Below are 19,325 nucleotides of genomic sequence, written 5' to 3'. Positions count from 1 at the left end.
TGAGATTGACAGAATTGTTCAAATAAGTAAATACAATGTCTACATAAAGTCTAAAGAAAATGGTGCTATGGCATATTTGACACAGTTTCCTTTTTATGGACTTCTCAATTTAATACTGACTCTCTCAAAAATCAATTTTTCTTTTTTTCCCTTCAAAAATCAATTTTTCAAAGTCATTTTATTTTATATGGTCATGCACAGTCTATTAGAATTAGATAGATGTTTTCAGTTCTAATTAGTTAATGTTGGCCTGTTTTATAATTCCCTGTTTTCCAAAATGTTCTATGCTCCCTATCATATTACTTCTTCTGCTGCTGCTCATCTAACACAGTTACAATGATAAATATAAATAAATAGAGTTTTGAATAAGAATTTGTTTGCTTTTATTCTCCCCTACCAGCATATTCTGATTTTTTAGTTTCCTATTCTCATTTTTCTGTGCCTGAAATAGATTAGATATTTGTGAATTTTGATATATAGCTGAGTCATCCTACTCATAAGTGTTATGATTGTACTAGAAGCCAAACCCCAAATATATGTTGTTACTATATACATGTCTATATTTTGTGCAATAAGAAATAGTTCAGAGTTACTTCATGGTAAGTAAGAGTTACCTCATAGTTATTTTCTCCCAATCTTTTCTTTCATATTCTATCCTACAGTCCTGGCAATGCACAGGTAATTATAATAAATACTAGCCAACTCATAAAGAATTTTCCATATATTCTCTCTCAAAAATTATCTCAAGAGGGCTTTTAGTTTTAACTTAATTTTTTTATAGGGGAAAGGAAGCAGAATTTTTAGAATTTCTGTATGAACCATCCTGATGATAAGAAAATTTAAAATAATATATTAAAGTGAGCCTATAATTTAGTTTCTTACTATTATATAGCAATTCTAACCATTCAAGTGGCTTAAGCTAACCAGCATTTTCCTATCTCTTCTGATTCTGTAGTTTGAGCTCAGATGATTTTTTTTGCTCCAAGTCATCTGGGGAATCAGCTGATTTAGAAGGTCACAGATGACTCCTCACATGAGTTGCAGTTGGTGCTGGGTGCTCTGTGGGAACTGTTGATTGGCACTTTGCTTAACCTTCTCCTGTTATTTCTCCTTCTCTTGAACTTCTTGCAGTTGCTGACTTGGTTCCAAAAAGCAGAAAGTAGAAGTTTCCTATTTTCTTAAGGCCAAGTCTTGGATGTCCCCAAAATCACTCCCATTGCATTCTACTTGCCAGAACAAGTTTTGACGCCAGCCCTGAGTCAAGGGAAGGGTAAACAACCTGTCCCATTTAATATCAGGTGTCTCATGCACATACAGAGTGGGGAAGAATTATTGTTAACTATCTTTTGAAACTAATGGAGAGAAATATTTTAAAATGTTCAGAGAAAAAACCCCACCAACCTAGAATTCTGTGTCCTGCTACTTTATCTTTCAAATGGGAAAGAGAAAGAAAGACTGTCCTCAGAAAATGGAATTCCAGGAAACTTACTACTTCTAGACTTAACTTGCAAAAATTTTAAAAGTCCATCTGAGAGAAGGAAAATTATACTCATCATAAACTCTGCTCTACATAAAGGGAAGAATACCAGAGAATAGATAAGTGAAGCATCAAAAGGGCATTCTCAACAACTGTTCAGACTTGGAATACAACATGTAATAGGAAACTTTATCAGCCCAACCAGACAGTCCATTTAACAGCACTCCCTCTTTCCCAGTGGTTTTTGGTGTGCAGAAATTGTCATAAATGGATCTGTGGGAACATGGAGACACATGGCTACCCTAGGAAGAGATTTTCTGCAGGAGTCTGTTTAGCTGTGTCCATAGGATCTCAGAGAAATCAGGGTGACCAGTATGGCAATACTAAGAGTTACCCTACCCTCTTGACAATTCCCTTGAAAGTCCTGCTGGAGAGTCAATCACCAATTAATTAGCTGGTGAGTAGGGGCTATGCTGTATGAAACATGGCTATTTTTAAACATTAGCTTCATTTTCAGGGTGACAAGCTTTTTTCACTGATTTTGGGACAGATGCTAGTGAAGGAATGGAGGTGGATGTGGCTGAGAAGAGGCTTAGCATTTAACTTCTCATATAAATTTAAAAATATTGACTATATGTGAAGAATTATACATTGCATCTCAAGCATATGTAGCTGATATTAAAAAATAATATTGCTCTCAAAGAAGAAAATCTTTTTTAATTGAATTTTTAAGGATGTCTTTTCTTCTAAGTATGCTTAGTAGTCATTTTAATGCATAAATAGTAGCAAAAGTTTTTTATTTTAGCTTTCTAGGGAGTACTGAGTAAAATATGCTTTGGCTTTTGTAAATAAAAGAATTGGTGAATTTCTTAAAAAAAATTAAAAGATAATAAAGGACATATTAACCTTATACCAGTAAACTTGAAAACTTACATAAAATGAACAAATCTCATGACATACACAGCTAACCCATCTCTCTCTAGAAGAAATAAATAACATGAGAAAACATATACCTATTAAAGAAATTTAATTTATGATCGAAACTTTCCTAAAAAGTAAACTCCATGTCCAGATGCCATTATTGGTGAATTCTATAAAAAATATTTGTCTGTCTGTCTATCTATCTATCTAATTGGTTCTGTTTCTATGGTTAAATCTTACTAATCCAAGATGCAATTTAATAAAGAAACGTTAGGATAAGATTGCGGAATTGGGTATAAAACTGGTTAATGCCTAACATTAATAGGACAATAAAGTATAGTTTGGGTGGCTATCAGTTTCACTGATAATTATTTTCATCTCCCCAGACCAATGTCTACAGTTTTAACATGAAACTCCTCAAAATCTCAGACCTTCAAATAATGGTAAATAGTAGGTTTAGCTAGCTACTATATATTCTCATTCATATATATATATATATATATATATATATATATATATAAATAAAACTATTGAGTGGTCTTTGCCCCTATTGATCTTGGAAGGTTATGCTGCCCATATTTTTGCCTTATTTCTAAGTTTTGGATAATTTATTATAATACCTTAAAGAAATTAACAATGTAATTTACAAGCTGAGATAATTTATTTATGACTTACATTATTGACTAAACCTTATGTCAGGAATATTTAAGTAAAACCTTTTTTTTTTTTTAAAGATTTTATTTATTTATTTGACAGAGAGAGATCACAAGTAGGCAGAGAGGCAGGCAGAGAGAGTGAGAGGTAAGCAGGCTCCCTGCTGAGCAGAGAGCCTGATGCGGGGCTAGATCCAAGGACACTGAAATCACGACCTCAACCGAAGGCAGCGGCTTAACCCACTGAGGCACCCAGGCGCCCCAGTAAAATCTTCAAGTTAGTGGAAGTATCAAGCTCACTAGGAAAATGGACAAAAGATGTGAACATGCATTTCACAGAAGGTAAATTACATTTGGCCAATAAACATGTGGAGAGATGTTCTACCACATTTGTGATCAGAGAAAGGAAAATCAAGACCATAAATAAATCCCATTTTATACCCATTTGAGTCACAAAAAATTAGTAGGCTGATGCTACAACATGCTGGAATAGGACATGGATTTAAAAACACTTCTTGTAAATTGTGATAATTAATCACTTTGGAAAATATTTTGCCATTATCTTACAGAGGTGAACATCTGCATGCCAAATGACTCAAAATATTGCACATATATACCAGAAGTGATGTATAAGAATATTTTATCAAACAGAGATATCTTTACTACAAAAACAAGAAAAAAATATAGTCAACAAAAGAATGAATAACCAAATCTATTCAGACAACTAAATATTATTCAACAGCAAAATAAATATACCTATCTATGTGCAAAAATATCAATGAAACTTAACAGATTACTATTGATTTTAAAATTAAGTCCTAGAAGATTATACCAGAGCCATTGTGTTGGAAGCATTCTGAGGGCACTAATCACATTAGATTTCATATAAAAAATAATCCTCTGAATGTTTCGTAAATATGGTTGAATCCATCAATTTCTGTATTTGCCAATATGCAGGTGTTGGTAACCTCAGTGAAAGTGATCTGTGGAATTCCAGAGACAAAGCCTGATTAGATGAGACTCAGGAAGGAAGGGGAGAGGGTGCAGACTGTCTATGCAAACAATGCTTGTGAGGGATGTGCTGTGGAAGAATACAGATATATTTCAGAACCAGATGCCAGTGTATTGTTATTTGTGGCATCTATGAGATAGTTGGGAGAACTGACAAGGGAAGACAAAAAATTATCATCCTGTGGAGGGAAGTCCCACTTACTTTCTTGACTATAGCTTTACCATGTAGTAGATGTTGAAAAACTCTTCCTATTAGAGAAAAGCTTGAGTGTGTTGCTTTCAGTGTTGGGTTCCAACTGTGGGAAAACCAAAGAGTCTACTAGAGGTACACTAGAGGTACATATGCTAGTCTTTAGAAGAGCCTCACTTACATGGATCTATCTAAAGAACAACATAGAGAAGAATACTGTGTTTCTCCAGATAGGAGAATTTAATTCCATAAATGAGTACATGGTGTATCTTTTTTTTTTTTTTTTTTTGAGTGGGTACAGTATACTTCATCAATCATACATGACAAGGTAGGGATCCTTAAGTCCTTCCCCTTCATCAGGAGGTCTGGGATGGAAACTGTGTAGAGGTCAGGTGATTCTCAGTGTGTTAGTGGATGAATTGGTGCAAGGACTTCCCACTAGCTGAGGGGCCTCTCTCTTCCCCTTGTGCTCTTGTCAGTACTTGGTGCATCGTAAAAGAACAAAGTACAGAAGCTGGAATTAGATCCTCCACTGACCCATCTTGGATGACACAAAGACTCTGAGATCTCATCCAGTGTAACAAAGACCAAAGGCTAAACACCATGCTTAATCCAATATACTTTCCATAACAGATATTTTGTACATAGTAGATGTTATATCAGATATCAGACTTGGTCATATATAAAGATTCCATCACCTCAAGCAAGGCCCAGAGCTGAAGAAGACATACTTTAGCTGGTTCACACAGTGAGTCCTAAACATGTGAAATCTTCTACATTACTACAAGTACAGGATTTAACCCCTTGTAGATTTGAAACAATCCTTCTATTTAGATTCTTAACCACCTGGGTTACTAGGCTCTGTAGAGACCATTTCCCTTGTTAGTGATCTCTTTTCCTAACTTCTACTTAAGCCTTTTCACTCTGATAGTTTAATGTCTTTACATCTGGTCCCCTACTTTAGTTTCTTTACTTGCCTACTGCTTTTGCCTTTGGTTATTAACTCTAATATTACCCCTTTGAATAACATTTTTAAAAATCTTTATTTGGGGGGCTCCTGGATGTCTCAGTTGGTTAAGTATCTGCCTTCAACTCAGGTCATGATCCCAGGTGCTGAGATCGAGTTCTGCATCAGGCTCCCTGCTCAGTAGGGAGCCTTCTTCTCCCTCTCCTTCTGCCTGCTGTACTCCCCCCACCCACCCCCTCCTCATGTGCTCTGTCTCTCACATTCTATGTCTCTCATATACTCTCTCTCATATAAATAAATAAAATATTTTTAAAAAATCTTTATTTGGCATGTAAAATTGCCAGGAATTGCTCTTGGTGCCCTGTACCAAAGGGCAGCAGTGAGCAAGGGTGGTGGAGCCATCCAGGTTCTTCAGGACACAGAAACAGGATGAACATCAGAATCTAATCTATGGTGTATGTTAGGGATTAGATTAACCCTTTTATCAAAGCAGAAGGCCCCTTAGGACAGTATCAGAAGGTGACCTGGATGTCAATATGACAAGAGTGAGATGCAGGGTGGAAGACTGCTAGCAAAGCACAAAAGACAACAGCAAAGACAGTGGAATGGAAGGGGCACGCTGAGCTAGTCCAGATAAACATTGGAGACCATAGCAGAAGTGCATAAAATGAAAGCTCCTGAACGTTCTGGATACCCAGTCAGAGTAAACCATATAGAATAAACCATGTAGCAAGGAAAGGAAAAAGAATTGAACACATCTTGAGAAGTTGGAGTTCAAGGGAACAGAGAGAGACATGATGTTCTCTTGGACTAAAGCAGAGCCCCCTCTTGTATAGAGTAAGCAGAGGGAGGACAGGGGAATAAAATTTAAGATAAATACCTGACGGGTTCTTGCTCACAGTCATCACGGAATATAGTCATGGATTTCAGATACTTAGAGAAACTGCCAACCTGTGAAACAGAAAACTTGGACTGGGCTCTCTTCATTAATATTTCTTCTCTTCTTTTCCTTTGAGAAAAAAAAATATATTAGTTTTCTTTTTCTTTTACTTTTTTTTTATTTGTTTGTTTAGACTTATATAATTCAGCCTCATTATAAAGAACTCAAATTAGAACACAAAGAAAAACAATCCTCAAAATAACCTTGGTTATTATTAGGTTAATAATGTTCAGACCTTGGTCTCTTTATATGTACAGTTAAGAGTAGACACATAAAAAGACATCTGATAGACAAACAAAATGTTCCTAAACAGGATTGCACTATGAAGCTTCATTCAAAAAGATTAGTCTACTTATTTTGACTTGGTTACTAAAAATGAAGAAATTAGAGAAATTGCAAACATTTTGATAAATATTTTCTGTGGATACCTATAAATTAAGAGAAAAAAACAGGAGAAAGGCTAAAAGGTTGAGATCATTGTGTTTTATTTCCTGAAACACGTTTTTCTGTTTTAGGCAGGTGCTGAAAGGCATTTGCTACTTACACACACATTCTCGACCTTCCCTTTTAAAACTCAATTTTTAAAAATTGTTATATATGTTAATTGTCCAATTTTATAATATTTGTATTCGGTTCTATAAAAATAATTCTGTATTTTTTTCTTATTACATTGAGCTTTTGATGGGCTCCATTTTGTGTTAGAGTTGTTTAATTAATGAACTAATATGTAATTAATATTTTTAAAAGATGACCTTATATGTGGTGAATTCCCTGAAGGTGAGAGAGTTTGAGAATGTCTGACGTTTACTTAAATAGATACCTGACTCGGTCATAAGCAAATGGGAGTTCACTATTTCTTTTCTTAATCTGTTGCAGAGTTGAGCCTTTCTTCTACTAGTCCTTTCTGGAAATGTGAAGAATCTTTTCCTTATTTAATTATTTCTTTCAACTATGTAAATAATTTTAAAAGTCAAATAGCTTTACTATGCTTACAATGAAAGCTTAAGACTTTCTATTGCCCTCTTTTAATCACTGAGGTCATACATTTAACCTGAGAGCTCTTTTTTCTGCCAGTTGCCTCTGTACTATAAATCACATTTAAAAAATTTTTGATTTGAGTATAGCTGACACACAGTGTTAACATTAGTTTCAGGTGTACAACACAGTGATCCAATGTCTCTATACATTATGCTGTGCTCAGCAAAAGGGTAGCTCCCATCTGTCACCATATGACACTATTACCATATCACTGACAATATTCCCTATGCTATGCCTTTATAAGCCACATTTTTATATTACCATTCCTTGGCCTTTCTGTTTTAGATTTTATTTAATAACTTTCTATTAAGAAAGATCTATATTTGCTTCTCTTTGAGGTAAATACTTTCTCTCCTTTGATGTTCCTAATGTAGTTTATATATCACTCTTTTTTGAATTAATTTTTAATGTTCATGAATTTATGACAATGCAAATATTATTCACAGCTAAAAGAAGTATTGTACTGTGATTACAATGACTTTTCTTAGGGAATGTTTTATTTGTCCTGGAATTAATGACTACTTTGATTTTTTTTCTCTGTTTCTGTATAATTTATGAATCACCAAACTCTTTGACCTTACTGATGACCTAGAAAATACACTGAAATACCTCAGTTGCTCTATCATGAGCGTTAACTTCTTGGCAGTATCCTTCCTGGAAGTCACCACCCTCCAACTCTTGTCTGCATTGTTTATCTTCTAGGACAACAGTTTAGCAATGGTTGTCTTAGGTTTTTGCCTTTGCCATGTTTCTGTTCGTTTCCTTTGTGTTTCTTTTGTATTGGATTCTGTGCTTTTTGTGCTATGTCTTCCTTAGGTTAATTATTTTAACTGTTGTCAGTGAGTTACTTTAAGTGTAGTGAATTAATTATTTTGACTGTAGTAAATCTTCCAGTTACTTTTTACTGGTAATGAATCGAAGAGAGACTTTTTGAGGACTTACATATGAGAAAACATCATTATTCATCCTTCACAATTGACTAGTGGTCTGAATGGGAAATTCTAATTTGAGATTATTTTCCCTTACAATCTTAAAGGCATCATGTCATTGCTATACGTAACAGTGATTTGGACATAACACCCATGTGAATTTTGTATTCTGATACTTTATTGGTTACCCATTTCCCCTCTTCACTTTCTTTCTTTCTTTTCTTTTTTTTTCTTTCTTTCTTTTTTTTTTTTTTTTTAGAATACAAATCAAAGTTTATTGAACAAAATTAAGGTCTTTATATCTCATAGTTCACTACTGCAAAACAAAGGCTAGGTATTGTTTTAAAATCATTCACAAACATTTAACCTTCACTCCCCCTCATACCCACTAGTAAAATGATCCGACCAAATGTTACCAAAACAAAACACTATAAAAAACACCAAGTCCTATAAAGACCGCTATCTCGTATGTAATTTCTTGGCATAGGTGAGCTTCATGGCATGGGACGGTGTGATTTTCAAATCCTTGTAAAGCATCCCAGCAACTCCAGCCTGTCCGTCATTTGCAAATTCCATGAAAGCAATGCCATGCCTCTAGGTACCAAACATCCTTCCTTGAAACCAGGAAACTGATTAAACAGCATGGATCACATCATCCCATTAGTCTCTTCTGAGAAACAATAAAGGAATAAAGTGCAGTGTGGAGGGTAATCAGGGATCTGAGGGTTTGGTGTTGAATCTCCTTGGGTATTTGCTGCATGTGGTATTCACAGACCAGGCTTTTTGTGTGAAGTTGTTGTATATGTGCTGCCGAAGCGAGCACAGTGTGTGAAGTTGTTGTAAAGAGTTCTTCAAAGTTTGTGCTTCTCTTTTCCTTCCACTTTGTCAGTAAAAGTAATACAGATTTTAGATATTATAACAGAATCTCTTTTTGCATCCTGGATTTGCATTTGTTTACCATAAAATGGAAATCCTTGTAACTGTTTGAAGGCATTTGTGGGTGAGCCCAGTTCCTGAAAAATAACAAAGGCTTGTCCCCTCATCTTCACTGTCTTTAAAGCTACAATATCTACCATGTGATCACATTGAGAAAACAGGGAATATAGGGAGCTTTTTAATTCTTCTTTTTAAATTTTGTCACTCATATTGTTGATATCAATTGTAGGATTTGGTCTGATATCCATGTTTTGGGTTACAATGTTCCAATAGCCTGAGGCCCATGCTGGTCCTGCAAAAACCAAAATCCCCTCTTCACCTCTTAAGGCCATTAAAATCTTTATTTTATTCCAGAGATTCTAAAATCAAGTTATACTGTTACCTAATTGTGAGTCTCTTTTCATTCATTTTGTAGCCTTCTTAGTGGACACTTTTCATTCTGAGATTCCACATTCTTAAGCTTGATGAGATTTCATGAAGTAGTTCTATGTCAATTTTCTCCCTTCCATTTTCTCTTTCTGTAACTCATGTTTTGGAACTTTTGAACCCCAGGCTGATCCTCTATTTGTTTATTATTTATTTTACTTACAATTTTCTTCATCTTTTGTGTTTTTGCACTTTCTGGCGGATTTCTTCAATTTTGTCCTCTGCTCCTTGGAGTTGCACCAAACCAATCCTAATTCATATTTTCCTTATTTCTTTCCTTACTCAGATCATTCCTCTTGGCTGACATTCCACCTCCCCCCCCCCCTTCTCAGTTCAGTGTCCATTGTGGTGTCACGTTGATCTTTCTAAAATTTAAGTTAAACTGTCATTCAAAAAATTGTGAAGGCTTCTGGCTTTATCTCATATAAGCTTTCAGAGTATTCCTTGAGTGTAGAACAGAGGACTAATTAATATTTTCCAAACATCCATAAACCAAGTTCTACTTTTTCTGTTTATCTGCTTCTCTTCTACCTTAAATCTTGATCTCTTCCTTTAAGACTTATCTCAAATATCATTTCTGTGAGAAAAAAATGGAATAATGATCTTTAGATCATCTGAACCTCCATATGCACTTCGTAAATACGTACTTTATGATACTTACCATATTCTATCCTGCAACTTAGTTATTAAAACACTTGTCTTATTCTTCTCTTTGCTTTCCTCAGTAACTCTAATTCCTTGTCTTTGTTTTCTGCATAATGCCTAGTAAAGAGATCAGTGATCAACATGTATGTATTTATTGAATAGAAATGAAACTCAAACTATAAAGGATAGTACACTAAATATTTATTTTGTTCTGAAATATGAGAAAAAATAAATTAATATGACTTCCAAATGAGGATAACTTATAGATCAACTATGAAACTCTATTATATATAATTATAAAACTATGATATCATTATAAAATTATGAAAACAATTAAATGTTCAATTTATTTATTTAGAATTATAAAATAATAAAATTATTAAAATATAATTAGAATTATAAAAATTATAAAATTATGAGAAATTTATTATCCAAAAAATTGACCCTCTAATTATAGGATGCATACCAACTAACAGCAGACTAACAGGAACCCAAACCTTCTTTCTCCCAGGATAATGTTCAATCGGGTAAATAAAACTGCTTTGATACAGCTGAAAATGCAGAAATGGGATCTTAGCTGGGCTACGGCTTTCGTTCCCCACTTTTGGTAGTCACATATGACACAAATCCTTCTCAGTAAATCATGTTTAAAATGCTATCAGCATACTGCTTAGTAAAGGGTGGTAAAATAAAAGCAAAGCACAGGATCATTTTTACCCGATTTCCTTCCAAATTAATAAAAATAGATGGGAAAGTCATCTCAAACTTAATCAAAAGGAAGAAGTACAACCTCTTGTCATAAGCTTAAAAAGGTGAGGGCCATAATTAACAAAAATGTTTGGTGAGACCCCAGGGGATCGTAAATCCACTCCAATCTCCATTAGAAGTGGCAAATCTGTAAAATCTGAGCGGTTTTTACAATATTCCAATATTTGAAGAACAACATATGGTATGATATTCTCTGGTGTAGGACTGGTGCACGATGTATCTGTCAGAGGAAGCTATGAAGCAGTGAGAACAATTCTGATCATTCACACAAGATTTATATCATCTTAATTTTGTTTCATATATTTTTTCATATATTGTCAAGAGCTTCTTTCTTCTTCCATCCTCTCTTATGCCTGTGAAGCTTAGTCACGTCAAGGGAAACAAGTTTGAATTTATTTCCATTTCACCTATACCTTATAAGTCCCTGATGGTTAGAAATATTAAATATATAACTAAAGACAAAAGGATCTTTTTAACAAAACAAAATATGCAAATATATTTCAATGATTTTAAATGATTAGTTTTTCATATTTATATTTTTCAAGAATAGCTGTAAAACAGTAGAGTATAACGGTTTAAAAAAAGACCATTTGGTGTGGCGCCTGGATGGCTCAGTGGGTTAAGCCTTTGTCTTCAGCTCAGGTCATGATCTCAGGGTCCTGGGATCGAATCCTGCATCAGGCTCTCTGCTCAGCAGGGAGCCTGCTTTCTCCTCTCTCTCTGCCTGCTTCTCTGCCTACTTGTGATTTCTGTTTGTCAAATAAATAGATAAAACCTTTAAAAAATAAATATTTGGAATCATATATTTGGCTTCAAACCACGATGGTTGGCCATTAATTATTAGCAAAGGAAGTTCAGGCCAGTTTAAGAGCTTCTGTAGAATTCTGTTTCAAAAGAGCAATGGCTTTCTTATAGTAATGTAAGGATGAAGTGAGATAATGTAGCAAAGTGATTAAAACTGAAAGCAGAATTCAGTAGGTGCTCAATAAATAATGGTGATTGTTATTTTCCCTGCTTAGAATTTCATTGTGGTAGATGTATACAGAAAAAAAAAAAAAAAACAAACAAAAGAAAAAACTTCTTTTTCAACAGTAGACACACAAATAAAATTGTCTTGACTAATTTGGCATATTCAGATAAAAATTACCTTAAAATGTTGCAAAATTTTGTCCTATTAGTGTACTTTTTGTTGTGAGTTGCAGGGAGTTAGGAAATCCATTAGGAGCTATTATTGAAGTCCTCCTGAGAGATAATGAGCTTCTGTTTAAGGAAAAGTATTTATGTTGTTAATTGTAAATGTTTTTAATTGGTTAATTTTAGATTTTGAAACATAATACAGTTTCAGTGAGATAAACAGGAGCTGTGTTGAAGATGGATACCGTTAAAAACTTCAAGAACTCCCATCTGAAATTGTTTATAAACTGTAATGTCAGCTTAACAGCAAACTGCATTTTTTAACTTGGGGATAATTTTTGTATCTCAGTAATGTTTTGAACATTACATTATAATGAAGTTCTCACTGTATTACATTAAAGTCAAAGAATGAAAACTTTGAGAGCTTAGAAGTTCCACATTTTAAGCAGATGACAATATAGTTAATTTTAGAGGTTTATCATTTGCTAATACCACTGAGTTCAATACGGATTTAACATCCGTTTATGTTAAGCATGTTTCTAAAGCATTAAAATATATTTTTGTCCTCAGACATTTTCATATCTCAGATAATGAATGTTTCTAGCTTCTCTGAAGTTATCTTGCTACACTATGAAAATTTCTATTCCAAATAAATTGAAATAGATATGAAATAAAGGAGAAAACCCTAAATTACTGGGCATCAATGTGGACTTTTTTAAAATTAAGATTTTTTTTTTTACTTTTTCTACCAAAATTGCAGAGAAGATGCAGAGATTTTCCATGTTCACCTCACCCTCACACATGCATAGCCTGTCTCATTAGCAACGTCTGGTACCAGAGTGGTACATATGTCACCGCCGCTGAACCTTCACTGACACATCATTATCACCCAAAGTCTAGAGTTTACATTATAGTTCACGCTTGCTGTTGTATATTCTGTGGAGTTAGACAAATGGATAACAACATGCATCCATTTTTATAGTCTTTTTTCTGCCCTAAAAATACTATCTGCTTTCTCTACTCCTCTCTCCTGGCCCTCAACCCCTGACAATCACTGTTTCTATAATTTTTTACTGTTTCTATAATTTTGTCTTTTCCAGAATGTCCTGTGTTGTGCTTATACCATATATAGCCTTTTCAGATTGTCTTCTTTCACTGAGTAACATGCATTTAAGACTCCTCCAAATCTTTTCATGGTCTGATAGCTCATTTCTTTTTGCACTGTATGGGAAGGTTGGTTTTCAAAGTCAGATTTACCTTGTTAGTTTGAATGATGTTAAATTTTTTTTTAATTTTAAATAAGATATTTTAATATTTTATAAATATTTCTTAAAATGTACTGGACAGGAGAATTTAAACTATAGTATACATTTATTTTGAAAAATAATTCATGAACTGAATAAAATATAAAGAAAAAAATCAAGACTTGATGGCTTCTTCATTAATAAACTTTTATTTTTTTTATTTCTTTAAAAATTTTTTCTTTTTTATAAACATATATTTTTAAGCCCCAGGGTACAGGTATGTGAATCGTCCAGTTTACACATTTCACAGCACTCACCAAAGCACATACCCTCCCCAATGTCCATAACCCAACCCCCTTTCTCCCAACCTCCCTCCTCCCAGCAACCCTCAGTTTGTTTTGTGAGATTAAGAGTCACTTATGGTTTGTCTCCCTCCCAATCCCATCTATTAATAAACTTTTAGATGACTGATGTCTTCTAAATTATAGTAAATTATTTTAAAATCCCTTAACTGAAAATGTTAATTTTTAAAGCTTATATTCGTGTGTATATATAATCTTTAAAATTAATATATATTTATATATATGTATATATATCTATATATTTGATAGAGAGACAGAGAATGTGATCAAGAGGAGGAGCAGAGGGAGAGGGAGAAGCAGACTCTCTGCCCTGGATGCATAGTCCAACACCAGGCTTGATCTCACCACCTTGAGACCATGACCCCAGCCAAAATCTAGAGTCCGACACCCAACCAACTGAGTCATCCAGGTGTCCTTGAAAATGTTAATTTTTAAAAAACAGTTACACTAAAATGTTTTCTTTTGCTACGTAATCATTACTTTTGGAAGAGAGAAACTAACATTTATTTTTTATTTTTTCTTGATAATCATGGGTATAAGTAAATTGCAACTTAAATACTAGCAGAAGAGTCATCCTAGGGAAGAAGAAGTATCAACCAAATAGACAAAATGGCTATCTTGAGCCTTTTAAAACAGTCCTATATTTCAGATCATTGTTCATGTGAGTGAACGGTGGCAGAACACACCATCCTCAAAATATGTCTCTTTGGCATGAGGATTATTTTGAGTTGATTATTTTGAGAAAGAATTCACAAAAGAATCTCTGAGAATAGAGTAGAAATTATTCGTAAGGGAAATTTCCATTTATAAAGGAAATCTCCATCAGTAAGGATGTCTCCCTCTCTGTATCAGGCAGAAAAGAATGACTAAATCACAAGAAATTCTTATTCATGGAGAAGACACCAACTTGAAATTTGCATAATGAACCTTACTCTTGTTTACCATGCCTTTCCGGGTTACCCCCCACAACTGGTCTCCCCCACACTCTTCTTTCTTTTGTTGAAGACAGTATTTAAGGCTGAATTCTATGGTACCTCTGACCATTTTCATTTTCTCTTGAGTATTTCCCATGAATACATGAAATACACATATTAATAAAATTCTGTTTGTTTTTCTCTTGTCAATCTGTCTTATGTTACAAGATTCCCAGTTTAGAAATTAAAGGGGTAGAGGGAAATTATTTTTCCTCTACTACAGTTTAACGACTTTCATTAAAATCATTTTGAAATGAACTATTGTCCAACCAAATAAATAAAAAGAAATATCTTCTGTAAATCAATGACATGGTTTTGTAAAAAAATAAAGAATGGACTACATATAAATATTTGATCCTATTTATTACATATTGCCTGGGAAAAATATCTTCTTATTTTAAAAATAACACAATTATCATTAACAGATAGTTTTCAAAACCCCAAATTATTTATGTCTCATCACTTCATGTGACAAGTCAATTAATTTGGTTTTCAAGGTGAGAGTGTGATATTTGAAGCTAGTTCATCTTGGTGGGTATAGTAGAAATCATATTTCTGAGCATCAGATAAACTGAGAATCTTTTGACATTTTTGAGTGTCTCTTTGGATTACTGACCACTCCTGGTTTGAAAGCTTCTCAGGGAAAAATAATTTTGGCCATTACTTTTTGAAATAAAATGCTGGGAATTTAAGACTATATTTATTCAGGTGTTGAAGCAAGTCCAAAGTTACTTCCTATTTGAGTGTAGTCACCTGTGGCGTAAGTGCTATGTCAGTATTCTTTGCCCCCTTCATTCCAATAAGAACCTCAATTTCTAAGTGGGCATTTTGCCCACCAGATAAAATATTTTATTTCTCAGGATCACTTGAGGATAAATATAGCCAATGACCAAGTTTTGGCAGAGATGTAATTGGAAGCATTCTGTGCAACTTCTAAAATATCTAATTCTTAGATCTCTTTTTCCTTCTTATTGACTAAAATGCAACATTTATACCTGAAAAATGAGCACTTATCTTGAACCATGAGACAGTACACTAAAGGTGCTTAGAACAGAAGGAGCTCAGGACCCTGATGAACAAGACTAATGAACTGTCTCGTAGGCATTTCCTTTATCTAAGAGAGAAATAAACTACTACCTTATTTTATTAACTGTTAGTTGTTGTCTCTGCATGCGGTGAACTTAACACTTATTAAGACTATACTATTTCTCCTCTAGATTTCTACTGAGACTAGCGGAAAAAAAGTCTCTGCTAGTGTATGTATGTATATGAAAACTATAAAGCTTGATGAAAGATAAAAAAGGCTTACATTAAAAAGGTCTATACAGACTTCTTTATCTGCAAATGTTTTAATAGATATTTTTAAACCTGACTGCTTCCTTCCTCCAGCTATCTTCTAACTGATGCCTGGCATAATAAACCCAACTGAATCTTTCAGATTAATATTCCACTAGTATTTGTCAAGTGCCCATTATGCATTAGGCACATTCTGATTGTTTAATCATACGTATTCCTCACAATGACCCTGCAGGATATGTGGTATTTTTACAATTTTACCATGAATAAGAAGCTCAAAAGGAATATAATGCATTTTAAATGTTCCCACTGGTGAGCGGTGGAGTTTCTTGGATGAGGTTGGAATGCGTTTCCTCGACAACACTCAGAAAAGGGGTCATTCAGCTTTCCTTGAGCTTTTAGAAATGTGAACATGAATATCTGAGGCAAATCATTTCATTTCTGGAGACCATTTTCTTAAAAAAGTCTTCTATGTATTTTATTATAGCAAATCAATCTATAACTTCCAACCACAAACTTATTTCACTCTCTGGGGTCATATAAAGCACATAATCCAAGCTTCTAACTAAATCATTTCAAATATGTGAGGGCAATTACCATGTCCCCTTGTAAACTTTTCTGCTTGAGTGTAATACCTTTAGTGTTTTCACCATCCAGCATGTCACATGGCTTGAGTTGTTCACACTTCTAGTTTTGATGATATAGACATATTCGTTTTATGGTTGTTAGCTAGATTGTTTATTTGATTACTTAACATTTAACTTCTTATAAGTATGATATTTATGTATGAACTCTCCATTAATGACAGTATAATTAGATTTAACCCAAAAGAAGAGCAAAGAAAATAAATAGAACTCTTTGTAAAAAGTGGTTTAATGTCCACTGTCATGTTAAATACAACACTTGGGAAAGTAATGTGTCTGTCGATAATTTTATTTCAAAGGCTAGACCTATAATTATAATCTGAGTATAATAGAACTCATTGACTGAGTGAACCTGTTATTCTAAGACTTGATGCCTACTTGAAGCTCTGCTTGGTTACCTTCCACTTGCCAAGTATCTTTGCTCAAAATGACCAGTACAAAGTAATTTACTTCCCCACTACAGACCAACTCTGTGCTGTTGTGCTATATTACATGAACTTGTGTTTCAGTGCATTCTTTCCTCATGGTATTTTAGGTTACCCTCAACTCTTTCTGTGGTTTGGTGTATCTAGATCTCCCATCCAAGTACATACCAGGCCCAACCCTGCTTAGCTTCTGAGATCAGATGAGATTGGGCGCATTCAGGGTGGTATGGCCATAGACTGGTTTGGCATTTATGGGAGCCACTAACTGTCTCCAGTTTTCCATGGAATCAAGTACAACATAGGTAAATACATAAATAAATAAAAACATAAAGGACTATCTGATGGCACTCTACTGAACTGCTGTGTCAGTCCCGCCTTGCACATTTAAGCTGGAATCTATCTGACGACTTCACTGATCACCAACATGCATCTCATCCATATATCAACACAGCTCAGGATCATCTTCTTCTATGAGGCTATCCCTCTTCTTGCTTTGGGTTCCAATAACAACTTCCAACTCTGGATTTTATAACTTGGTACTTAGAACCATATAACAGTCTGTAGTTTACGATACTCAGTTTTGTATGATTATCTGTTTCTTATTTTATTGAGTAGCTAGACCTGGACATTTGGGAATGTTTCTGGACTCATCATGCTCCCTGTCATCCTCAGCCTCCTCTTTTCTCTCCTCAGACAATCATTCACTAAGCCCTGTGAAGATTCTACCTCCATCTGATGTGCATGTCTTTCGTTTGTGTCTCTTTATTTCCATGGTGTCCTTGTTTTCATTCCCCTTTCTCATGTGTTTACTTTGCAAGCTGTCAGAAAAAGTTAAATTTCTAGAAAAAAAAATCTGATCACATCCCTTCTCTACTTGAAGTCTTGCATAGATGTTCCTATCTGTTACCACAAACATCCAAATACCTGTTACTCCAATGCTCATTTGGAATGAGCTCACAGTACCTATGTACACTGGCCTCTTCTCTAGCTTTCTGCTTAGATTCCCTGCTCCAGTACCCCTAATGGAATGGAAAAAGTATTTGGAAGACAGAATCATTAAAGGCGATGTATAAAATATATTACATTTTTATTTCATTTACTCTTTGCTCAACATTAAGAGGGAAATATAATCATTATTCCCATTTTTTTTAAAAGATTTTATTTATTTATTTGACAGACAGAGAGAGAGGCAGGCAGAGAGAGAGAGGAGGAAGCAGGCTCCCTGCTGAGCAGAGAGCCCGATGCGGGACTCGATCCCAGTACCCTGAGATCATGACCAGAGCCGAAGGCAGAGGCTTAACCCTCTGAGCCACCCAGGTGCCCCTATTATTCCCATTTTAAAAGGAAAAAAAAATACAGAGGCTTTGAGAAACCACATAGCCGTCCAAAGTGACACAAAGAATAAGTGGATTAGACTGGAATGAAAGTCAAATCATTTTTCTCTTAAACTTATACTTTGGGGCACCTCGGTGGCTCAGTGGGTTAAGCCTCTGCTTCAGCTCAGGTCATGATCTCAGGGTACTGGATCGAGTCCCGCATCAGGCTCTCTGGTCAGCAGGGAGCCTTCTTCCCCCTCTCTCTTCTGGCTACTTGTAATCTCTCTCTCTCTCTATGTCAAATAAGTAAATAAAATCTTTAAAAAAGAACTTACACTTTTATCCCCTCAGCCTTTGTGTTTTTCATGGACTGCTCTCTTTGCTCAGAATTACTTTTTCTCTATATCTTATCTGTCTAATCAACTACCCATCTCAGTTAAAATATCATCTTCTTGTAAAGCTTCCCCAAGAAGCTCTCCTTCCTACTTTAGCAGAGTTGAGGGCACACAACTTCAGGCTCTAAAATACCCTACAATTATGTACTATATGCTGGCTAATTGAACATATTACTTTAAAAAATTATATTAAAGGAAAAAATTTAAAAAACTAAAAAAATACCTTATATGTATCTTCTGTAAACTGTATTTTACTGTGTTATAATTATTTACCCAGTCTTCTGGTCTTCCTCACTGGATTTAATGGATGTTGCATCTCCCTGTATTGTTTGGTTTTCTTCATAAACTTTGCCAATATGTGCACCCAGAAACAGAGTGTAGTTTATTCACTAAGTTACATAATTTTACTTAGAAGTAGTCTAAGAATCTAGAAGTGGTATGCATAAATTCTACTCAGTCAGATGAACTTTTAACATTAAACGTGGCTCTAAGTAGTGATTTTCATTTCTAAAGTTGAACTCTCTCCTTGGAGGAAATAGGAGGATATCAGAATATTAACAATCGGGGTGCCTGGGTGGCTCAGTGTGTTACGTCTCTTGTCTTTGGCTCAGGTCATGATCTCAGGGTCCTGGGA

The 19,325-nt window shown here is 34.6% G+C and overlaps 1 pseudogene; it reads right to left on the bottom strand.

The window, feature by feature from the left end:
- Positions 1-8,585: 8,585 nt before the first annotated feature.
- On the bottom strand, positions 8,586-9,310 carry LOC116571487 (annotated as a pseudogene).
- Positions 9,311-19,325: the final 10,015 nt, after the last annotated feature.

The sequence above is a fragment of the Mustela erminea genome, chromosome 13, assembly GCF_009829155.1.
Source record: "Mustela erminea isolate mMusErm1 chromosome 13, mMusErm1.Pri, whole genome shotgun sequence".
Taxonomy (NCBI): Eukaryota; Metazoa; Chordata; class Mammalia; order Carnivora; family Mustelidae; genus Mustela; species Mustela erminea.
This window is presented reverse-complemented; position numbering and strand designations above follow the sequence as displayed.